Here is a 20786-nt window from a genome sequence, read left to right as displayed (position 1 = left end):
TAACCATGTCCTCAGTTCAGGATGTCTTTAAGGTACCATAGTTACTTCTCATAGTGTAGTCTTGAGACTTTTAAAAAGGCCCCATTAAGTCTCTAGCACTGAGTCAGAGGTCACATTCTCAGCTGGATCTGAAACAGTTTGAACTGGAAGTGTAGCAGGAGCCTGAAGGCTTCATTTTGCTCTGTCTCTGCCCTTGACATTCAGGGTCGCTGCTTAGAATGCAAATCTCCATTGTCCTGCATAGGTTGCTTTTCTCTACTTCTCTCCTGCATGCTTTGGTGCTACTTAGCACCTCCGCCCCTTTAAAAATATTGTGATAAAAATCACTAGCAGAAAATTTACCACTGTGACCATTTTTAAGTGTACGCTCAGTAGCATGCAGTATATTCATTTTGTCGTACAACAGATCTCTAGAACTCTTTGATCTTGCAAAACTGAAACTCTGTGCGCGTTGAACACTGTCTGTTTCCTCCTTCCAGCCCCTGGCAACCACCATTCCACTTCCTGTTTCTATAAGTTTGACTGCTTTAGTCTATGGGGTCGCACCGAGTCGGACACGACTAAAGTGACTTAGCAGCAGCAGATACTTCATGTGAATGGAATCATGAAGTATTTGTCTTTTGTGACTGGCTTATTTCACCTGGCATGGTATCCTTAAGGTTCATTGATGTAGCATATGGCAGGATTCCTGTCTTTTTTAAGGCTGAATTGTATGTGTAGACCACATTTCTTATCCGTTTATCTATTAATGGACATTTGGGTTGCTTCCACCTCTTGGCTGTTGTGCGTAATGCTAGTACATTGGACTTGGGCATGCAGATATGGCTGCAACATCTTGTTTTCAGTTCTTTTGGATATATATCCAGAAGTGGGGTTGCTGGATTAATGGTATATGTATTTTTAATTTTTTGAGGAAGCTCCATACTGTTTTCTATAATGGCTGTACCATTTTCCAGTCCCAGCTGCACAAGGGTCCAACTTCTCCACATCTTTATCAACACTTATTATTTTCTGTTTTCACTCCCCCCCGTCCCCCATTACTGGCCATCCTGATGGGTGTGATATGGCCTTTTGTAGTTTTGATTTGCATTTCTCTAATGATCAGTGACGTTGAACATTTTTTCATGTTTGCTGGCCATTTGTTTATCTGTTTATTTGTTCACTGTTAGTGTGTGAAAACATGACTGATTTTTGTATTCTGTAACTTCGCTGAATTTGTTTATTCTGATTCTGTGTGTGTGTGTCATCTCAAGTGTTTTCTACATATAAGATGATGTCATCTGCAAACATAATTTTACTTCTTCCTCTCCAATTTGGATGCCTTTTATTTCTTTTTCTTGCCTAATTGCTTTGGCTAAGATTCCCAGTACTATATGCAGTAGAAGTGGCAAGAGCAGGCATCCTTGCCTTTTTCCTGATCCTTAAGGAAAAGCTTTCAATCTTCACTGTTGAATATGATATCAGCTGTGGGCTTTTAATACATGTTCTTTATTGTTTTGAGGTAGTTTCCTTCTATTGTCGTTTTTAAAAAAAATCTGTATATCCCCCAACTTTTCACATAACAGTCCTAACACAATTTTTTATACTAATCTAGTTTTTTTCCCTGAGAAAATCTTCCCCCGAACTCTCTTAAGTAGAAGCTACCCTTGCCTGCAAATGTGTTGGCATTCTCCTAGCTTCTCAGTACCTATTCCAAACCATTACTCTTTCATCATCTTATAAAAAAAAATCTCTTCTCCTTTGAGGTTCATAATACCTGACTATATCATAAAACCATAAAAACCATAAGCCAGATTTCTGGGGTCTCATCTGTTGCATCAGACTCAGGCTTCAGTGCCTGGCTTATCAATATCCTTTTCTCTCTAAGTCTTGCTATCTTTCTCAATGCCCTGAGTGTTTATGTGAATGACCCATCTAGTGGCACCTCATCTTTCCTTTCCCTGACTTCATCTATTCCTGTTACGTTAAGCCTTTGCCTCTTTCATCTCCATCCATTCTCATTGGTTGAATGCTAAACCTTATTATCACTTGTCCCTGTTCCTCTCCTGAAATATGGAACTTCAGCATCTGAATCTTTCATGTCAGCCTTCTGTTATCCCTGTTTTCTTCCTTTACTCCCCTTTTTCAGTGTTATCAACTTCTTGTCTCTTGGGCCCTCCATTTTCTTCCAATCTATCACTCATCCCTGCCTTCTTCACGTCCTTCTGTTCTTGGTTCCTCTATCCAACATATTATACAACTTTTCAGCACCATTTTCATATGCCCTCCCTGGCTTTTTCACAGTCTTATTTTCTCTTCTTCTAAGTTAAACTTTTTGAATAGTCCCCTCTGTTTCCCTACCTCCTGCCTGTGCTACATCCTGTCTGGTCTTCATTAGAATTAGTCTTCCCGGTTTTGTTCCTCATCCTTTTTCACTGCGCAGCTTTAGACACAGTTGATTCTTCCTGAAACTTTTTTCCCCTTGACTTCTGACTGCCAGAGTCCTGTTTTCCTCCTACTCCTCTAGCTGTTTATTCTCACTTTTCACTTTTCTCTTCTACTCAGGCATTCAGTCAGTTCAGTTGCTCAGTCGTGTCCAACTCTTTGTGACCCCATGAATCACAGCACGCCAGGCCTCCCTGTCCATCACCAACTCCCAGAGATCACTCCAACTCATGTCCATCGAGTCAGTGATGCCATCCAGCCATCTCATCCTCGGTCGTCCCCTTCTCCTCCTGCCCACAATCCCTTTCAGCATCAGAGTCTTTTCCAATGAGCCAACTCTTTGCATGAGGTGTCCAAAGTACTGGAGTTTCAGCCTCAGCATCAGTCCTTCCAATGAACACCCAGGACTGATCTCCTTTAGGATGAACTGGTTGGATCTCCTTGCAGTCCAAGGGACTCTCAAGAGTCTTCTCCAACACCACAGTTCAAAAGCATCAATTCTTCGGCGCTCAGCTTTCTTCACTGTCCAACTCTCACATCCATACATGACCACCGGAAAAAGCATAGCCTTGACTAGACGGACCTTTGTTGGCAAAGTAATGTCTCTGCTTTTGAATATTCTATCTAGGTTGGTTATAACTTTCCTTCCAAGGAGTAAGCATCTTTTAATTTCATGGTTGCAATCACCATCTGCAGTGATTTTGGAGCCCCCACAAATAAAGTCTGACACTGTTTCCCCATCTATTTCCCATGAAGTGATAGGACCAGATGCCATGATCTTCGTTTTCTGAATGTTGAGCTTTAAGCCAACTGTTTCACTCTCCTCTTTCACTTTCCTCAAGAGGCTTTTGAGTTCTTCTTCACTTTCTGCCATAAGGGTGGTGTCATCTGCATATCTGAGGTTATTGATGTTTCTCCCGGCAGTCTTGGTTCCAGCCTGTGCTTCCTCCAGCCCAGCGTTTCAGACATTGGGGAAGTATTAATAGTTCTCTAGGACTCTGTCCTAAGGGCTTCCCTGGTGGCTCAGATGGTAAAGAATCTTGCCTGCAATGCAAGAGATCCAGGTTTAATCCCTGGGTCAGCAAGATGCCCTGGAGAAGGGAATGGCAACCCACTCAGTATTCTTGCCTGGAGGATTCCATGGACAGAGGAACGTGGCGGGCCACAGTCCATGGGGTTGCAAAGAGTTGACCACGACTGAGTGACTTTCACACACGCACACAGGACTCTGCCCACTTTATCCGCTTTCCTTACACAGTCGCACCCACTTGCACCACTGTCAGCTGTAGAAAGACAAACCCCAGGTTCATACTTCCATCAAGACCTCTTCTTCTGAGCTCCAGACCTGTACATGTATTCAGCTGCTTACAGCTTGTCTCCTTGGATAATTCCCAGGTGCCTCCAAACTCAACAGACCAAAAATAAAATCAAAAGCTTTCCTGGCAAGCCTGTTTCTTCTCAGTGATTGGTACCACTCACCATCCATGTAGTTTCCCAAACTAAAAATTTGAACGTCATTCTCCGTTCACCCTTCCGCCTTATTTCCCACATTCAGATTGTGGCATTCTGAGTGATCTTGCTGCTTTTACATCGACTTTGTTCAGTTCCTTTGGTCCTTCCTCACTGTCACCGCCTTTGTCTTTACTACCGTCATCTCGGGCCTGGATTCTTACTACACGCCTTCTGGCTGCTCTCCTTGCATCTGTTCTTGACTGCTTCTAATCGGTTTTGTGCTGCCAGTGCCATACTGTCTAAATTACTGTAGCTTTGTAGTATATTTTGAAATTAGTGTTAGACCTTTAAGTTTCCTCTTCTTTTTCAGAATTCTCTTGGCCATTCAGGGCCCCTTGAGATTCCATATGCGTTTTAGGAAGTTACTGACAAACTCAAACTTTTTGGCTAGCCCGATTCAGGTCTTCCAGAATGCCATGTCCTATTTTTTTTTTTTTTTTTTGGGTGGGGGGTCCCTTGGAGAGCCTCCAGGAGTGTTCCCTCCTAGAACACTTTTCCCTCCTCTTCTTCCCCAGCCAACTACTATTTCCCCAGGCCTCAAATGTTACTTCTTCCCTGTCCCCTCCAGACTAGGCAGTCTTCCCGTATTCTCGCCATAGTACTATGAACTACTGTGTAATTGTTGTTCAGTCACTCAGTTGTGTGTCTCTGCAACCCCATGAACTGCAGCATGCCAGGATTCCCTGTCCTTCACTATCTCCCAGAGTTTACTCAGATTCACATCCATTGAGTTGGTGATACTATCTAACCATCTCATCCTCTGCTGCCCTCTTCTTCTTTTGCCTTGATCTTTCCCAGCATCAGGGTCTTTTCCAATGAGTCAGCTCTTTGCATCAACTGGCCAAAGTATTGGAGCTTCAGCTTCATTGTCAGTACTTCCAGTGAATATTCAGGGTTGATTTCCTTTAGGATTGCTTGTTGGAATTCCTTGCTGTCCAAGGGACTCTCAAGAGTCTTCTCCAGCACCATGATTCAAAAGCATCGATCCTTGGGTGCTCAGCCTTCCTGCTGGCCCAGCTCTATGTGATATTCATCACTGCTGTTGTTTTTTTGTTGTGTTTGCTTCTTCTGCCATAAGACTCTGCAGGCAGGGGCCCTGTTTGTCTTTCTCAACGTCATCCCCAGGGCCAGCACATAGAAAGTACTTGACATCTATTTTATTTATCGAGGCAGGAACAAGCAAAAGAAAGAAGGTCTGAGTTCTCAGAGAGCAAAATCTCAACCGTTTTGATTGGCTGCTTCTGAATTCACAAACCCAGGCTTCTGAATATATCCTCCTGAAGAGAATGATACACTAAAGCCATAGTCAGGTTACTCTTCCATCTTCACCAATTTATTTTGAAACAGTGATGAATTTCCTCTGTTTCCTGCTTCACCTTTATCCTCGTTCTTAGACAACCTTAACTCCTACTTCAAAGAGAAAGAACATCAGCACTTACCTCTGTATGCACACTTCTGTTCTTTTTGTCTCGTATGAAGTTGTATCCTGCCCGGGACTAGCCTCTCCAACCCTCATATGGATCCAGGTCTTCCTCCTTTGTTGGTTATCCTTTTCCTTGCTTGTACCTTTTTTTTTTTTAAATTAATTTGTATTGGAGTATAGTTGCTTGACAATGTTGTGTTAGTTTCTGCTGTACCGCAAAGTGCATCAGCTATAGGTATATATATATATATGTATATATATCCCCTGCTTTGTAGATTTCCTTCCCATTTAGGTCACCACAGTGCACTGGTTCAAGTTCCCTTTGCCCTGCAGTAGATCCCCGTTAGTTATCCAGTTTATACATAGTATCAGCAGTCCTCACTTGTATCTTGAATCCCATCCTTCCTACTTCTTTCTCCCCATTTATCAAACTGTTCAGAGCTGTGTCATTTCAGCCGTGTGTTCCCATTTATTTACTGCCCGCGTTCTCCCATTTACAGCGTTCTTGACAGCTTGCCTCACACTTGCATACGTCTCCCTCTTTTTAGAATAAGTTTAGTAAAACTTGGTTTTCTATCCCATCATTTGATTGACCCTGTTCTTGATGAGGTCATTAATGCTTGTTAAATAAAGTAGATACTTTTCAGTTCGCACCTGCCACGTTTGATTCTCCTCAGTTACCTTTAGGGCATCTTTTTTTTTCTCCTATTGTTTGGTATGCCCTGTGGCATGCTGGATATTAGTTCTTTCAGTTCCCCTACCAGGGATCGAACCTGTGCCCCCTTGCAGTTGAACCGCAGAGCCCTAACCACCAGACCGCCAGGGAGTTCCCACCTTTAGGGTGTCTTTTTGCTCTGCTTGTCCCTTAGATGCTGGTGTCCCTATCCTATCCTCATCCCATAGACTTCTTAGGTGATCGTAACCACAGTAGGGTTTTCAGGTGGGATACTTAGATCTTGGAGTCATAGTATTTTCTGGTCCATGTCTTACTTTCCTTGACATCCTGTGTGAGGCGTGTCCCTGGAGTTGTAGCAGGCAGTCGACAAGCACAATATTCTTTCTGAAAGAGACCTCTGATCATGTCACTGTTGTACTGACAACCTGTAAATAGCTCTCCATTGCCTGGAACAAAAAGACCCAGCCCCTTAGCATGACATAAAAGAGCCTTCATGATCCAGCCCTGTCCTCCTCTCCAGCCTTTTTCTGATTCCTTTTCATCCCCCCTCCATTGCACTTAACACTCAACCTCTGTGTTCTGGAAGTCTCTAGAAAAAGCCCTCCCTGTTGTGTGTCCCACTGTCCCTTTGCTTGCGTTCTCCTCTCTAACTGGAACACGTCTGCTCTTCTTCACTTGGTCAGCAGCTCAAAAAATGTGTCGCCAAGCTGTGTAAAGCAATGGTGGCATTACTGAATAAGAATAAAAGAAAACAGCATGTGTTAAGTACCCTATGCCTGCTGGTCTGCTGGTGCTGGGCTCACTGTTTCCATGTACGTACATGGTCTCATGCAGTCCTCAAACCAGACCTGTGGGAGAGAGAATGTTACTTCCATATAGAAATGAAGACGCTGAGGCTCAGAGAAATTAATAACTTGTCTAAAATGGTCTCTCAACCTACTGGTGAAATTGAGATTTGAACCCAGGTTAATCATGTTCTCTAATACATCCCATGTGCTTTCTTTGCTGCTGACCACTTTGAACAGCGATGCTCACTTCAGTATATAAATTCTGCTGCATTGATTAAATGACATTACCTTTTAAAAGCCTTTTTATGCAGCTTTACTAGAACTGTTCTGTTATGTTCCCATTTCATTTTTCGTTGCTCAGATGGAATCAAGCTCCTTTATTAAATAGACAGAATGCATTTATTAGCGTTTAGTAGAGACGAGGTGCAAACTGGACGTGTAGCCCAGGGAACGCGGCCCACTTCAGAACCTTCTGGATGCTCTTGGTTGTCCCTTCATGCTCTCAGTGGTTCTCTGTGGGCCTCTGTTCATATCTGGTCTGACTCCCCCTCTCCCTTTTACTCATTGCTCCTACCCTTTCTCTTGGCCTTTCACTTTTTCTCCGTGTCCCCCGCCTCCTTTTATAAAAGTTTTATGTATTTATTATGGCTGCTTAGGGTCTTTGTTGCTTTCTGCAGTTGCTGTGAGCGGGGGCTACTTTTCATTGTGGTGTGCGGGCCTCTCATTGTGGTGGCTTCTCTTGTTGCAGAGCGCGGGCTCAAGGCACACAGGCTCAGTGGTTGCCCTGCAGCATGTGGGATCTTCCTGGACCAGGGATTGAACCCATGTCCCCTCCCTTAGCAGGCAGATTCTTAACCACTGCATCAGGGAAGTCAGTCCCGTCCCCCGCCCCTTTTAAGCTTCCTTACCTGTTTGTAATTTATAGGTGAGTACATTTATTTTTCTTCCATTCTGTGAAAATCTTCAAAGGTACAGCAAACTTGAAAGCATTTTACAGTAAACATCTGCCTACCTAGTTCTGGGCTTCTAGACTTCACTGTGTTTGTCTTGTCACGTCCCTATCCATCTGTCCATCCTCTCAATCTTTCTTTCTGAAGCGTTTCCAAGTAATTTGTCAACATCGATGTACTTCTACCTGAATACCCAACCATGTGGATCAGTAATTAGAGTTTAGCATTTGCTTATACTGTTTTTTTCCTTTACAATGAAATGTACATACAATGAAATATACAGATTTAAGCCTGCTTTCGCTGAGTTTTGTCAGATGCAGACACCTGTGTAACTCAAGACTCCCGGTAAGACTGAGTGCTGTCATCTGTCCAGGTGCCTTCCTTGTGTTCCTTCGCCATCGCTCCCTGTCCCCCAAACCCTGAGGCAGTCATTATTCTACTTTCTTTTCCCCATCATAGACTAATCTTTTTTTACTTCTAGAACTTTGTATGAGAGAAATCATATAATATAAACCATATTCTTTTTTTGTTAAGCTTCTTCCTCTTAGCATAATGTCTTTGAGATTCAACCATATTGTTCATTTCTTTCTTTTTTTTCCACTGAGTAGTATTCTAGAAGATAAGCATTAAATATTTTATACTTATAGAATTTTAAGTTTTTTGTTCTTACTGACTGCGGTATTTTGCATTCCTCATTTTAAAAAGCAAGCAAATCGTTATGTCATATGTATTTGACTTTCTTTCCTTTGAAAGGAAACTGGTGTCTCCTGATATAGGATTCACATACCAGTAAGAATAATTGACTGTGTTTCATTGTTGACTTTTTGATTAAATAACGACCCTGGTTTGATAGGTTAGCTTCCCTTGTGGCTCAGCTGGTAAAGAATCCACCTGCAATGTGGGAGACCTGGGTTCAGTCCCTGGGTTGGGAAGATCCCCTGGAGAAGGGAAAGACTACCCACTCCAGTGTTCTGGCCTGGAGACTTCCCTGGACTGTTAATAGTCCATGGGGTCACAAACGGTCTGATGTGACTGAGTGACTTTCACTTTCACTTTTAAGGAAAAGTTGTGTGTGTCTGTATGACAGCTTTGGGAAAAAGTGGCATATGTCATTTTTATCCATCCGATTTGGGACTGTGTCTTTGTCTTTGGGCACAGGTATTACTTATTTGCGGGTGTTGTTCATGTTGCTGTATTTATAGTGTTTTCTTCTCCTGTGGGAATTTCTCTCCTTTCTTTCCTCCCTTCCCCTCTGTTTCAAGGGGAAAAAGACAAAACCTGTGACATTCTCGTCTGCACCCTTCCCCCCACAGCAGGTTGCAGTAGTGGGCAGGAGCTGCTTTCAGGACTCTGGAAGGAGCAGGTGAACAGGAGGAAATAACCGTCTTTGCTGAAAGTAAAGAGGATTTAAGTATTGCTCATTCCTCTTCAGCTGCTCTCCCCAAGCTTTCTGGGTTCCCTGGGGGAGACTGTGTTCCGGGTTGTTCAGTTCATCATGTCAGCCGTTACCTGCAACGGTCTTTCTCTCATTCGGAGCCCTTTCAGCGGCAAGCAGCCTGCTAACAGACAGTAGCATAAGAAAGGAGGCCCTTCTAACAGTCTGACCTTGGGCTCTCTGAGCCTCAGGTTCATCTGTAAAGTGGGGCTAATAACAGTACCTCATTGGATCATTGAAGGCTTGAAGTAACTGAAAAGCTCTTAGCATAGTGCTTGATTGATATCAGGGTTCACTACATGCTAGTAACTGAATTAATTTGATGTAATGGGTACTCGCTCACTTTGGGAGTTAAAACGAATTACTGCTGATAACTGGGCAGTGAATGATTCGAGAGCCAGCCAGTGGGGAAGGAAGATGAGGATCGGCCAGATGGTGTAATGAGATCTCAGCCTTTTATTTATTTCACCTTTCATGTGTAACAAGACAGCTTGGAAAAGTGTAATTTCAAGAGTGACAGAACATAACCACGAAAGAGGCAGGGCATAAGTAGTTAAAAAGCCGTGAGGCGTGTCTGAACCCTTAGTCCGTCTGATTTGAGCTCAGATCCTTTCATCTTCGGGGACCTTGCTCATCCTGCCTCTGGTCTCTCTCTCCTCGAGATTCTGGCTGGTGAGGCTTGCCACAGCTTATCGACTCGTCCTCGTGGCTCGGCAGGTGACAGAAGCTCTGTTCTTGCTTAGTTCTGGCTCCTGGTTCTCAGCTTTGGCTCTGTGCTTCTGGCACCAGTTCGGCCACCCACCTTGGTCTGTGACCCGGGACTTCCTCCTGTTTATTTCTGGAGCATATAGCCACTCAGCCAGACATCCTGGTATCTTCTCTGAGAATTTTCAGTCCCACGAACACTATGCATGCCTCCACGTGAAACTTGCAAAGCAGACGTGATACTATAGCACTGGTCCTGGGCCATGTGTCCCGAAGTTTTTATTAATACTGGAATTTTTTCCAGCTGAACATAGGAACGTTAATCTTGATTACGATACATTAATCTTGATTACTATAAGCATTGAGAAGAGCCCACCTTTCAATTCTGTGGTCAAAACAATTGCTTAGAAGTAAAACTAAATGATGAGTTGGCCCAAGGGGTGTGTTCAGTGTCGTTCAGCTTTATTGAGAACGTAGTAGTATTAATCATGAGGATCACTAATACTTCATCAGAGCTTGTCACGTGTCAGACACTGTTCTAAGCACTTCACATTTATTAGCTCATTTTATCTTCCTAGCAACTTTATGAGATGGTTGTTAATCTCAGGCTAGTGTGAGATTAATAGCCCTAGACAGATGAAGAAGCTGAGGGATAGCAAGATGAAGTAATTTGTCCAGGGTCACACAGCTAGTAAAGGCTTCCCTGGTGGCTCAGATGGTGAAGAATCCTCCTGCAATGCAGGAGGCCTGGGTTCGATCCCTGGGTTGGGACGATCCCCTGGAGGAGGGCATGGCAACCCACTCCAGTATTTTTGCCTGGAGAATCCCCATGGACAGAGGAGCCTGGAGGGCTACAGTCCTTAGGGTCGCAAAGAGTCGGACACGACTGAGTAACTGAGCACAATTAGTAAGTGTCAGGACCCTGATTCAAAACCAGGGCCTCCTCGTCCCCTCTCACAATGGCCCCTGTGTCTTAGGTGACAAACTACAAACAGATTGTCCCAGGCCCAAGCCCCACATGGCCTAAGATGATGATAGAACGTCGTGCTTCAAATCTAGCTTCCCTCCCAGTCAGCTGGGTTTGGATTTGAGCCCTTGCCTTTGTCACTTCCTGATGTGTGACTCTGGGCAGATTCTCCAAGCTTGCTAAACTTCACTTTTCCGCCTCCTCACAGTATCTCACATTATTGTGACCTTAAATAAGATCATCGCAGTTTCTGGCAAACATCAAAAAGAGCAGCACCTTTTATTTTGGATGAATAAGGCACTGCGTGCTGTGTCCTGTGTGCTACAAAGTCAGTGTGAGGGGTGCCTAAGGGAAGAAGGGATTACGTGAACATTTTTTTATTATGGAAATTTAAAACATAAAAATGCAAATGGTATGATGAATCCCCATACATCAGCATTTAGCTTCAACAAATATCAGCATTGTATTAATCTCATTTCCTCTGTCTCTTCCTGGTTTTATTTTTCTGGAATATTTTTAAGCAAATTCCAGATATATCTTGTAACTATAACTGTAAATACATTAGTACCTTATTTTTAACAATTAAAGAATTTTTAAAAATCACAACGCCATTAACATGGGCCTAACAAAATTAAGTACATCATGAGAAACACTGGGCTGGCAGCACAAGCTGGAATCAAGATTGCCGGGAGAAATATCAATAACATCAGATATGCAGACGACACCACCCTTATGGCAGAAAGTGAAGAGGAACTAAAAAGCCTCTTGATGAAAGTGAAGGAGGAGAGTAAAAAAGTTGGCTTAAAGCTCAACATTCAGAAAATGAAGATCATGGCATCTGGTCCTAGCACTTCATGTGAAATAGATGGGGAAACAGTGTCAGACTTTATATTTTGGGGCTCCAAAATCACTGCAGATGGTGATTGCAACCATGAAATTCAAAGACGCTTACTCCTTGGAAGGAAAGTTATGACTAACCTAGATAGCATATTCAAAAGCAGAGACATTACTTTGCCAACAAAGGTCCGTCTAGTCAAGGCTATGGTTTTTCCAGTGATCATGTATGGATGTGAGAGTTGGACGGTGAAGAAAGCTGAGCGCCGAAGAATTAATGCTTTTGAACTGTGGTGTTGGAGAAGACTCTTGAGAGTCCCTTGGACTGCAAGGAGATCCAACCAGTCCATCGTAAAGGAGATCAGACCTGGGTGTTATTGGAAGGACTGATGTTGAAGCTGAAACTCCAATACTTTGGCCACCTCATGTGAAGAGTTGACTCATTGGAAAAGACCCTAATGCTAGGAGGGATTGGGGACCGGAGGAGAAGGGGATGACAGAGGATGCCAACCCTGGATGGCATCACCGACTTGATGGACATGGGTTTGGGTAGACTTCGGGAATTGGTGATGGACAGGGAGGCCTGGCATGCTGCGATTCATGGGGTTGCAGAGTCGGACACAACTGAGCAACTGAACTGAACAAAATTAAAAATTCTCTACTGTTGCTTCTGTTTAATCACTAAGTTGTATCTTACTGTCTGTGACCCCATAGCCTGTAGCCTGCCAGGCTCCCCTGTCCATGGGATTTCCCAGGGAAGAACGCTGGAGTGGGCTGCCATACCCTCCTCCAGGGGATCGTCCCAACCCAGGGATCGAACCCATGTCTCCCACGTTGGCAGGCAGTTTCTTTACCACTGAGCTCCCAGGGGTGCTTCCCCCACCCCAAATCCTTTATGTCACCTAATAGTCAGTCTATGTTTACATTCTGCCTGTTGATGCCAATTTCTGCTTTATGGTTTTGTTCAAATCAATATCAAAACAAGTTCCACACAGTGCACTTGATGTCTTATCTTTTAAGCCTCATAAACTCTCACTCCCTCCTCCTCTTGTAGCGTTTATTTGTTTTAGAAACCAGGCCTGTCTGCATTTGCCCTGTAGAATTTTTCATCCTCTAGATTTGACAGTTAACTTACATGGTTCAGTGGTGGGCAGAGTCATATTGGAGCCTGAGGCAAAAGGAAGAATCAGTAATACAGAGTCTGTATTTAAAACTCTGATATTGTGTTCATCATGGATCTTATAGGCTCATTTTGATTTTTTAAACATAATGTATGAAAGTGTTTATCTTCATTCCTGTGTTTTGTGGTGTTCCCTTAAATTTTGCACCTGAGGTGAGTGGTTCCTCCCTCCCTTTGTTCCAGGCCCAGCCCTGAGTTGTTTAACTTATTCCTCTGTCTCATGTGTGTCTTGTACACTGGTGAATAGTTCCCTGCTGCTGCTTTTTTTTTTTTAAGTCTTTATTGAATTTGTCACCATATGACTTCTCTTTTTTTTGTTTTTGTTTTGTGGCTGCAAGGTATGTGGGATGTTAGATCCCCAACCAGGGATCAAACCTGCGCCCCCTGCTTTGGAAAGAGACATCTTAACCACGAGACTGTCAGGGAAGTCCCGAGTTTCGACTTCTAGATCTTTGCTCTTCAAAGCATGAGCCGTGGTCCAGTGGAACAAGTCGCTCCTGGGAGCTGATTACAAATGCAGAAGCCCAGGGTCCAGCCCAGACCTGCTGAGTCAGAACCCCCATCTTTAACCAGATCCCCAAGGGCCCTGCCTGCGCAGTGAAGTCTGAGGAGCACTGTCCCGAGGGTGTGATTCCAGTCGGGTTTAGTGGTGGCGAGAGCGCTTCATAGACGTGTTCTGGATCTTAGTGTATCACATCAGGAAGTATGTGGTGTCTGATTGTCCTGCTTTGGGGGATGTTAAATTGATCAGTGGGTTCAGATGTGATCAGGCTGACCCATCCGTTAGAAGGCTGAGAAATCTCTTCTGAGCGTTCCCTGGAGTAATATGGTGAAGGAGGGGCAGCTGGATGGATCTGAATGTTGACTTACACTTACCCATCTGTGACCCTGGATAAGGTGCCTCAGTTCTTGGCCTGTAAGCAAAGATGGATCATGGTTGATCCACCTCACTGGGCTGTCACACAGATTTTCTTAGAGGCTTGGCACAAAGCAGGCTCTCCATCAGAGGCATTGCTGCCCTTCTTCTCTTCTTTCCTCATCGGAGAAAGTGTTGTAGCAAAGATGTCTTAAGTGGGGCCTTGCAGAGTGGATGGAACGATGTTCTGGGTGAAATTCATGACCTGAGCACAGGCAGGAAACAAAAGTGTGTGGTGTGTTCTTGGAGACTGGCGAAGAATTTGACCTCACTATAGAGGTTTTTTTTTTTTCCTGTAGAACAAGGGGAAAGCCAGATGGTGGAATGCTTTGACTCTAGGCAGTGTATAGTATTTGGAGCCCAAGGAGAGGAGGATGTCTGGAACAAAGAGGCGTTTAGAAGTTGAATTCTGCTGCCTAGGAGGGAGAGAAACGTGTAGACTGTGGAGGTGGGGGGGTGGGGGTGGCGTTTCAGTACTTCACATAGAAGAGAGCAGAGGCCAGAGTGCTGGTGTTAGGAGGGGAAATAAAAGGGCAGACGGGAAGTTGTGGCGCTGTGAGCAGCGGGTGTGGGCGTGGGGGCCATGCCAGCAGGCTTCTCTTTGGTCTGGGTTTTGCTTCTTACTGGTCACATCAAGTTGCTTAACCTCTGAGCCTCCTTTTCTTTATTGGTGAATGGGGACAGTGAGGTCTGTTTAGCAGGTTGCCTGTAAGGATTCAATGAGATGGTGCAGAGATTTCCCTGGCGGTCCAGTGGTTAAGACTCCGCCCTTCCAGCACAGGGGATGTGGGTTCGATCCCTGGTTAGGGAATCAAGATCCCAAATGCCCAGTGGCATGGCCAAAAGAAATTAAAAAAAAAAAAGAAAAAAATGACGTGATGCATGTCACGTGCTGCACTTTGATGAGTGCTAACTGTAATAATTACTAGATGGTTGGTTGGTTGGTTGGTTAAAGGAGAGGAAGTTAGGAGAAATCTTTTTTAGCTTCAAGTCTAGGATAGTTGACATGACTTTGTGCAAGCTCCGGGAGATTGTAAAGGACACGGAAGCCTGGTGTGCTGTAGTCCATGGGGTCGCAAAGAGCCAGACAAACCTGAGCGACTAGGATAATTGGTGATACAGAAAGCGGAAGGTCACCTGGGAGAATCGGTTTAAGGAGGCTGTGTTATATATTTATATTCCCTTTCAGATGTGTTGAGTTTGAGACCTTGATGGGATGTCCAGGAAGGAATGTCAGATTCCAGGGGGAAATGATGCAAGAGCTGCACTTGGCTAGACCCATGCTGTTTCTTTTGGTACAGATATGGTTCCAGTAACGCCTTGTGCTTTATTCCTTAGTATCTCTGGGATTTCTGACAAAGCAGACGTTTTACTTGGATATCCATTCAAATTAGCCTCTGACTTTGCAGTCAGTGGTCCAGAGCGCGGCTGATTGAGCGGCAGTAGAAGGTAGCGAGGCTCTTCTCCCCCATGACTGTTCCTCATTCCAGATTTTGTTGCAGTTTGAAGGAAGCCGTTTGTTTTGCTTTTTAGCCACTTCAAAGTTCCTCTCTCTCTCCCTTTCTCTGAGCACAATCTGATGCTGAAATTTGAGATATCAGTAGGTGCTGTTTAAAGAAATTCATTTATGGACGATTAAATAACATGCCTGTCGGCCCAGATTTGATAAAGAACGGGGACTTTTTTTTTTTCAGTACAATGAAGTTTAATTATTTCCCCGTTCCTTTTAACTCTTGTCATATTATTTAGAAAACAGATCTCTTAAAAAAAAAAAAAGTCTATGTTGTTTATTTTGCCTCCTTTCCATGTATTTTCTATACGTTTACTGGTAGAAGGTGGAGTGGGATGGGGCGGGGGCACTGAGCTGGAACGACAGAGATATATTTATGTTATATTTGGTTTTAATTTTACATAATTTTTAGGCATATTTATGTCAGTGGTTTCAGCTGCTCCAAGCACTGCAGAGAGAATAATCATCAGTTCAGTCACTCAGTTGTGTCTGACTCTTTGTGATCCCATGAATTGCAGCACGCCAGGCCTTGCTGTCCATCACCAACTCCTGGAGTTCACTCAGACTCACGTCCATTGAGTTGGTGATGCCATCCAGCCATCTCATCCTCTGTCATCCCCTTTTCCTTGTTCCCTCAATCCCTCCCAGCATCAGAGTCTTTTCCAATGAGTCAACTCTTTGCATGAGGTGGCCAAAGTATTGGAGTTTCAACTTCAGCATCAGTCCTTCCAAAGAACACCCAGGACTGATCTCCTTTAGAATGGACTGCTTGGATCTCCTGGCAGTCCAAGGGACTTCCAAGAGTCTTTTCTAGCACCACAGTTCAAAAGCATCAATTCTTCGGCACTCAGCTTTCTTCACCGTCCAACTCTCACATCCATACATGACCACTGGAAAAACCATAGTCTTGACCAGATGGACCTTTGTCGGCAGAGTAATGTCTCTGCTTTTGAATATGCTGTCTAGGTTGGTCATAACTTTTCTTCCAAGGCACAAGCGTCTTTGAATTTCATGGCTGCAATCACCATCTGCAGTGATTTTGGAGCCCCCAAAATAAAGTCTGACACTGTTTCCACTGCTTCCCGTCTATTTCCCATGAAGTGATGGGACCGGATGCCATGATCTTAGTATAGGAGATGCTGAAATTTTCCCCTCTCCAGGTGGTCACTGGCATCTCAAACACTGCCTGTCCTGGACCAGCACAAATACTGATCACAGTAGCTGCGAGTTTGTGTGTTTACAGGTCAGAAGTTTTCCAGATCTGTCCTGAATCCTGGAGCCCAAAGTAAATAACCACTTTCTGTGTGCGACTTACATAGGATATGTCATTGAGGGAGATAGAAAGGAATTCTCCCTTCCTGTGCTTTCTTCCTAAATGTTGTTGTTTAGTCGCTGCGTCATACCTGACTCTTTGTGACCCCATGGACTGTAGCCTGCCCAGCTCCTTTGTCCATGGGATTTCCCAAGCAAGCATATGGAGTGGGTTGCCATTTCCTCCTCCAGGGAATCTTCCCAATCTAGGGATCGAACCCATGTTTCCTGTATCAGCAGGTGGACTCTTGACCACTGAGCCACCAGGAAAGGCTTTCTTCCTGAATACCTGTCATAATTTCCATGTCATCTGTTTTCTGTGTTTTCTCTTTCTGTGCAGATAGGTGAGAATACCTTGTACGTAGTTGACACTCCGTGTGTGTGTGTGTGTTTGTAATTATATCCATAAATATGTAATGGTTGATAGAACAGAAAAACTAGCATTTTGGTTGCCAACTAAAGTTAATGTTATACGCGTGTGAAGGAGACTCTGTGGCACAGAATGTTTAAGTTGGCGCGTTGGGTGGAAGTGGATGAATGGAAAAAGAACAGAAAGCAAAAGAAGTAAATGAACCACAAGAGAAAGAGTATTTGTAAGAATTAGGTAGGGGTAGAAATCATCCCAAAAAAGTGACTAGAGGTAGCAGCAGCTCAAAGAATCCCTTTAGTGGGAGCCAAAGTCCACACTTGAGCATAGGCTAGCAGCCAGCTGGAGGTGGTCCTCAGATCTCAGCCTCTGTGAAGGTGTGGACAGCGGAGTTGGGACAGTTGGTATTTTATGGAAAGCAGAGGCTCAAATAAGAAGGTGAAAATAGAATAATTTCATGTTCTAAGATGAGAAAAGATTTAGGCTTCCTCCACATCTGTTTCTCTTGGTCAATGGAATGAAGGAATAACCTGCAGAACACACTTCCATCTCTCTGGTCAGTGGAAATTTCTACAGAACAGACCCAAATGATTCACTTATTATGTGAGCGCAGCCCTCGGGGGATGCTGTTTTGCATTAAGTCATTTCCCGTCCTGAATTAGAGAGGAAATGTTGTGTGGCGTAAACCTGAGAAATCAGAAGCTACTTGAAATATTACGAGCGGTCCACTTAAGTACACATTGAAAGTGCAAGTCGCTCAGTTGTTTCCGACTCTTTGCAATCCCATGGACTGTAGCCTCTCAGGCTTCTCTGTTCCTGGAATTCTCCAGGCAAGAATACTGGAGTGGGTAACCAGTCCCTTCTTTGGGGGATCTTCCCAGCCCAGGGATCGCACCCAGATCTCCCACTTGCAGGCAGATTCTTTACCATCTGAGCCACCAGGGAAACCCAAGAGTACTGGGATGGGTAGCCTATCCCTTCTCCAGCAGATCTTCCCAGCCCAGGAATTGAACCTGGGTCTCCTGCTTTGCAGGTGGATTCTTTACCAGCTGAGCCACCAGGGAGGTACACATGAGTATAGACTGAAACAACTGGGAATGAGTAAGCTTGGAGGAAGCTGGCTTTGGAGTTCTGTGTTTCAGAGAGTAAGAAAGAATAAGCCCTAGTTCACCCAGAGCTTCATGTAGCCGCTGGCCATCACTGTAGACAGGGCCTTCCCACTGAGCACAGAGATTGGGTCTTTGTCTGGCTAGTAAGTGTTCTTGACTTAATGAATAAAGAGTGGGGTTAGATTTAGTTGGGCTTTTTCCTAAGCCGGTTTGCAGGACATAAAGTAATCACTCGTGATCCCTTGTGGATTAAGGTGACCAGAGCGGTAGCTTAGACCCGTGTGTAGTTAGACAGTGGATGGAGCTGTACTGACTGCTTTTTGTGTTATTTGGGCTTGGCCTTAGAGAACAGAGTAGAAGCAGAGTGTCGAGGGAAGAACCACCATTGTTGAGCATGAGAAGGCTTAAGTTCTAATACTGCGTTTTTGAGTAACTTCTGTCTGACAGTGGGCAGATCCCCAGACCAGAAGTTTCTCAGACTAGATGAGTTGGTTATTTTTCAGGAGCTGGAAGGAGATGGCACAGTTGAAGGAGTCCCTGTTGAAGTGAACCTTCAGAATCTCGTGGGGCTTAGGGATTGGAATTATTATATATGTTGTGTGTGTGTGTGGTGTGGTATGTGTGTGTCTGTCTGCCCAGAAGAGGATCACTGCTGTAGTGAACTTGGTTCCTAATGGAATGCCATGTCATTTGATTGATGGGGATCAGGCTGTGTTGGGAGAGGTTGAAAAGCATTGGACTAGATAATTTCTAAGGACTCGCCCAACCTTAAAAATGTCAATTGTCAGGAAATGGAATTTGGGCTTGGATGACGAGGGTTCAATCCCTGTGTTGGGAAGATCCTCTCGAGCAGGAAACAGCAACCCACTGCAGTATTCTTTCCTGGAAAATTCCATGGACAGAGGAGCCTGGCAGACTACAGTCCATGGGGTCGCAGAGAGTAGGGGCTTGAACTTCAAATCAGTTTTGTGTAAAGCAGAAACGCTGTTTGCATGCCTCAAGGGGAGAGCTGGTGGTAGAAATGCTCTACAGTTTGCCTTTAGACTATAGTGGGAAGTATTTTGAAGGGGGGGGAATAGGATGGATCAATGTAATTTTTCTCTCCATGTAGAAGTTGTTAGTGAAGTAACAGCTTATCTTATTTTGCAGTCCTAAAGTAATAAATAAAACATTTATGGCTCAGAATAAATTGAGAGCATCCCATTTCCTGCAGTAGCAGGCATGTTCAAATTCTTTTAAAGCCTCAGGCAGGGTGACATCAGCAGATTTTTTTCTTCATTTTCTAATCCAGGAGCTTCTAATTTCTTTCTGTATAAGAACCCACATTTTAGTACTGAGCAGATCTTCAGGGACCCTTTTTGATATGGCTACATTTTGCAGTACCGCTTTTAAATTGTGTTAAACTTCAGTGCTCTCAGGAGACAGCATGCTATAGTGGAAGGAGTATGGGCTTGGAATTTATGCACAATGTTTGTTTTTTTGCTGTTAGCTCTATCTTTGGTTCACATTCAGATACTTGACCCGTTAGCATTCTGGAATTTCTGAGTTCCTGACTTAGCCTTACTAGAGGGTTCTAGCTCCATGACCCTCTCCCACAAACACACACACACACACACACACACACACACACACACACACACACCCGTGGGTCTTCTTGAGCCAGTCAAGGCTACCCACTCCAGTAGTCTTGAACTTCCTTGGTGGCTCAGCTGGTAAAGAATCTGCCTGCAATGTGGGAGACCTGGGTTCCATCCCTGGGTTGGGAAGAGCCCCTGGAGCAGGGAACAGCTACCTATTCCAGTATTCTGCCCTGGAGAATTCCGTGGACTGTGTAGTCCAGTTCAGTTGCTTAGCTGTGTCTGACTCTTTGTGACCCCACGGACTGCAGCACGGCAAGCTTCCCTGTCCATCACCAGCTCCCAGAGCTTACTCAAATTCATGTCCATCAAGTTGGTGATGCCATCCAACCGTCTCATCCTCTGTTGTTCCCTTCTCCTCCCACCTTCAGTCTTCCCCAGCGTCAGGGTCTTTTCAAAAGAGTCAGTTCTTTGCATCAGGTGGCCAAAGTATTGGAGTTTCAACTTCAGCATCAGCATCAGTCCTTCCAATGAATGTTTAGGACTGATTTCCTTTAGGATGGACTGGTTGGATCTCTTTGCGGTCCAAGGGACTCTCAAGAGTCTTTTCCAACACCACAGTTCAAAAGCATCAACTCTTTGGTGCTCAGCTTTCTTCACCGTCCAACTCTCACATTCATACATGACTACTGGAAAAACCATAGCTTTGACTAGACGGACCTTTGTTGGCAAAGTAATGTCTCTACTTTTTAATATGCTGTCTGCTGCTGCTAAGTCACTTCAGTCATGTCTGACTCTGTGCGACCCCATAGACGTCAGCCCGCCTGGCTCCCCCACCCCTGGGATTCTCCAGGCAAGAATGTTGGAGTGGGTTGCCATTTCCTTCTCCAGTGGATGAAAGTGAAAAGTGAAAGTGAAGTCACTTAGTCGTGTCCGACTCTTAGCGACCCCATGGACTGCAGCCTACGAGACTCCTCCATCCATGGGATTTTCCAGGCAAGAGTACTGGAGTGGGGTGCCATTGCCTTCTCCGAATATGCTGTCTAGGTTGGTCATAACTTTCCTTCCAAGGAGAAAGCGTCTTTTAATTTCATGGCTGCAG

General features: G+C 44.4%; 1 protein-coding gene across 3 annotated transcripts in view; it reads left to right on the top strand.

Annotated features, from left to right (window-relative positions):
- AGK (acylglycerol kinase) overlaps positions 1-20786 on the top strand; it is a 94723-nt gene that overhangs the window by 7230 nt on the left and 66707 nt on the right. The gene's annotated exons all lie outside the window — the stretch shown is intronic.

Source organism: Capra hircus, chromosome 4, assembly GCF_001704415.2.
Source record: "Capra hircus breed San Clemente chromosome 4, ASM170441v1, whole genome shotgun sequence".
Taxonomy (NCBI): domain Eukaryota; kingdom Metazoa; phylum Chordata; class Mammalia; order Artiodactyla; family Bovidae; genus Capra; species Capra hircus.
The sequence above is the reverse complement of the archived record's forward strand: the minus strand, read 5'-3'. Positions and strand labels throughout refer to the sequence as shown.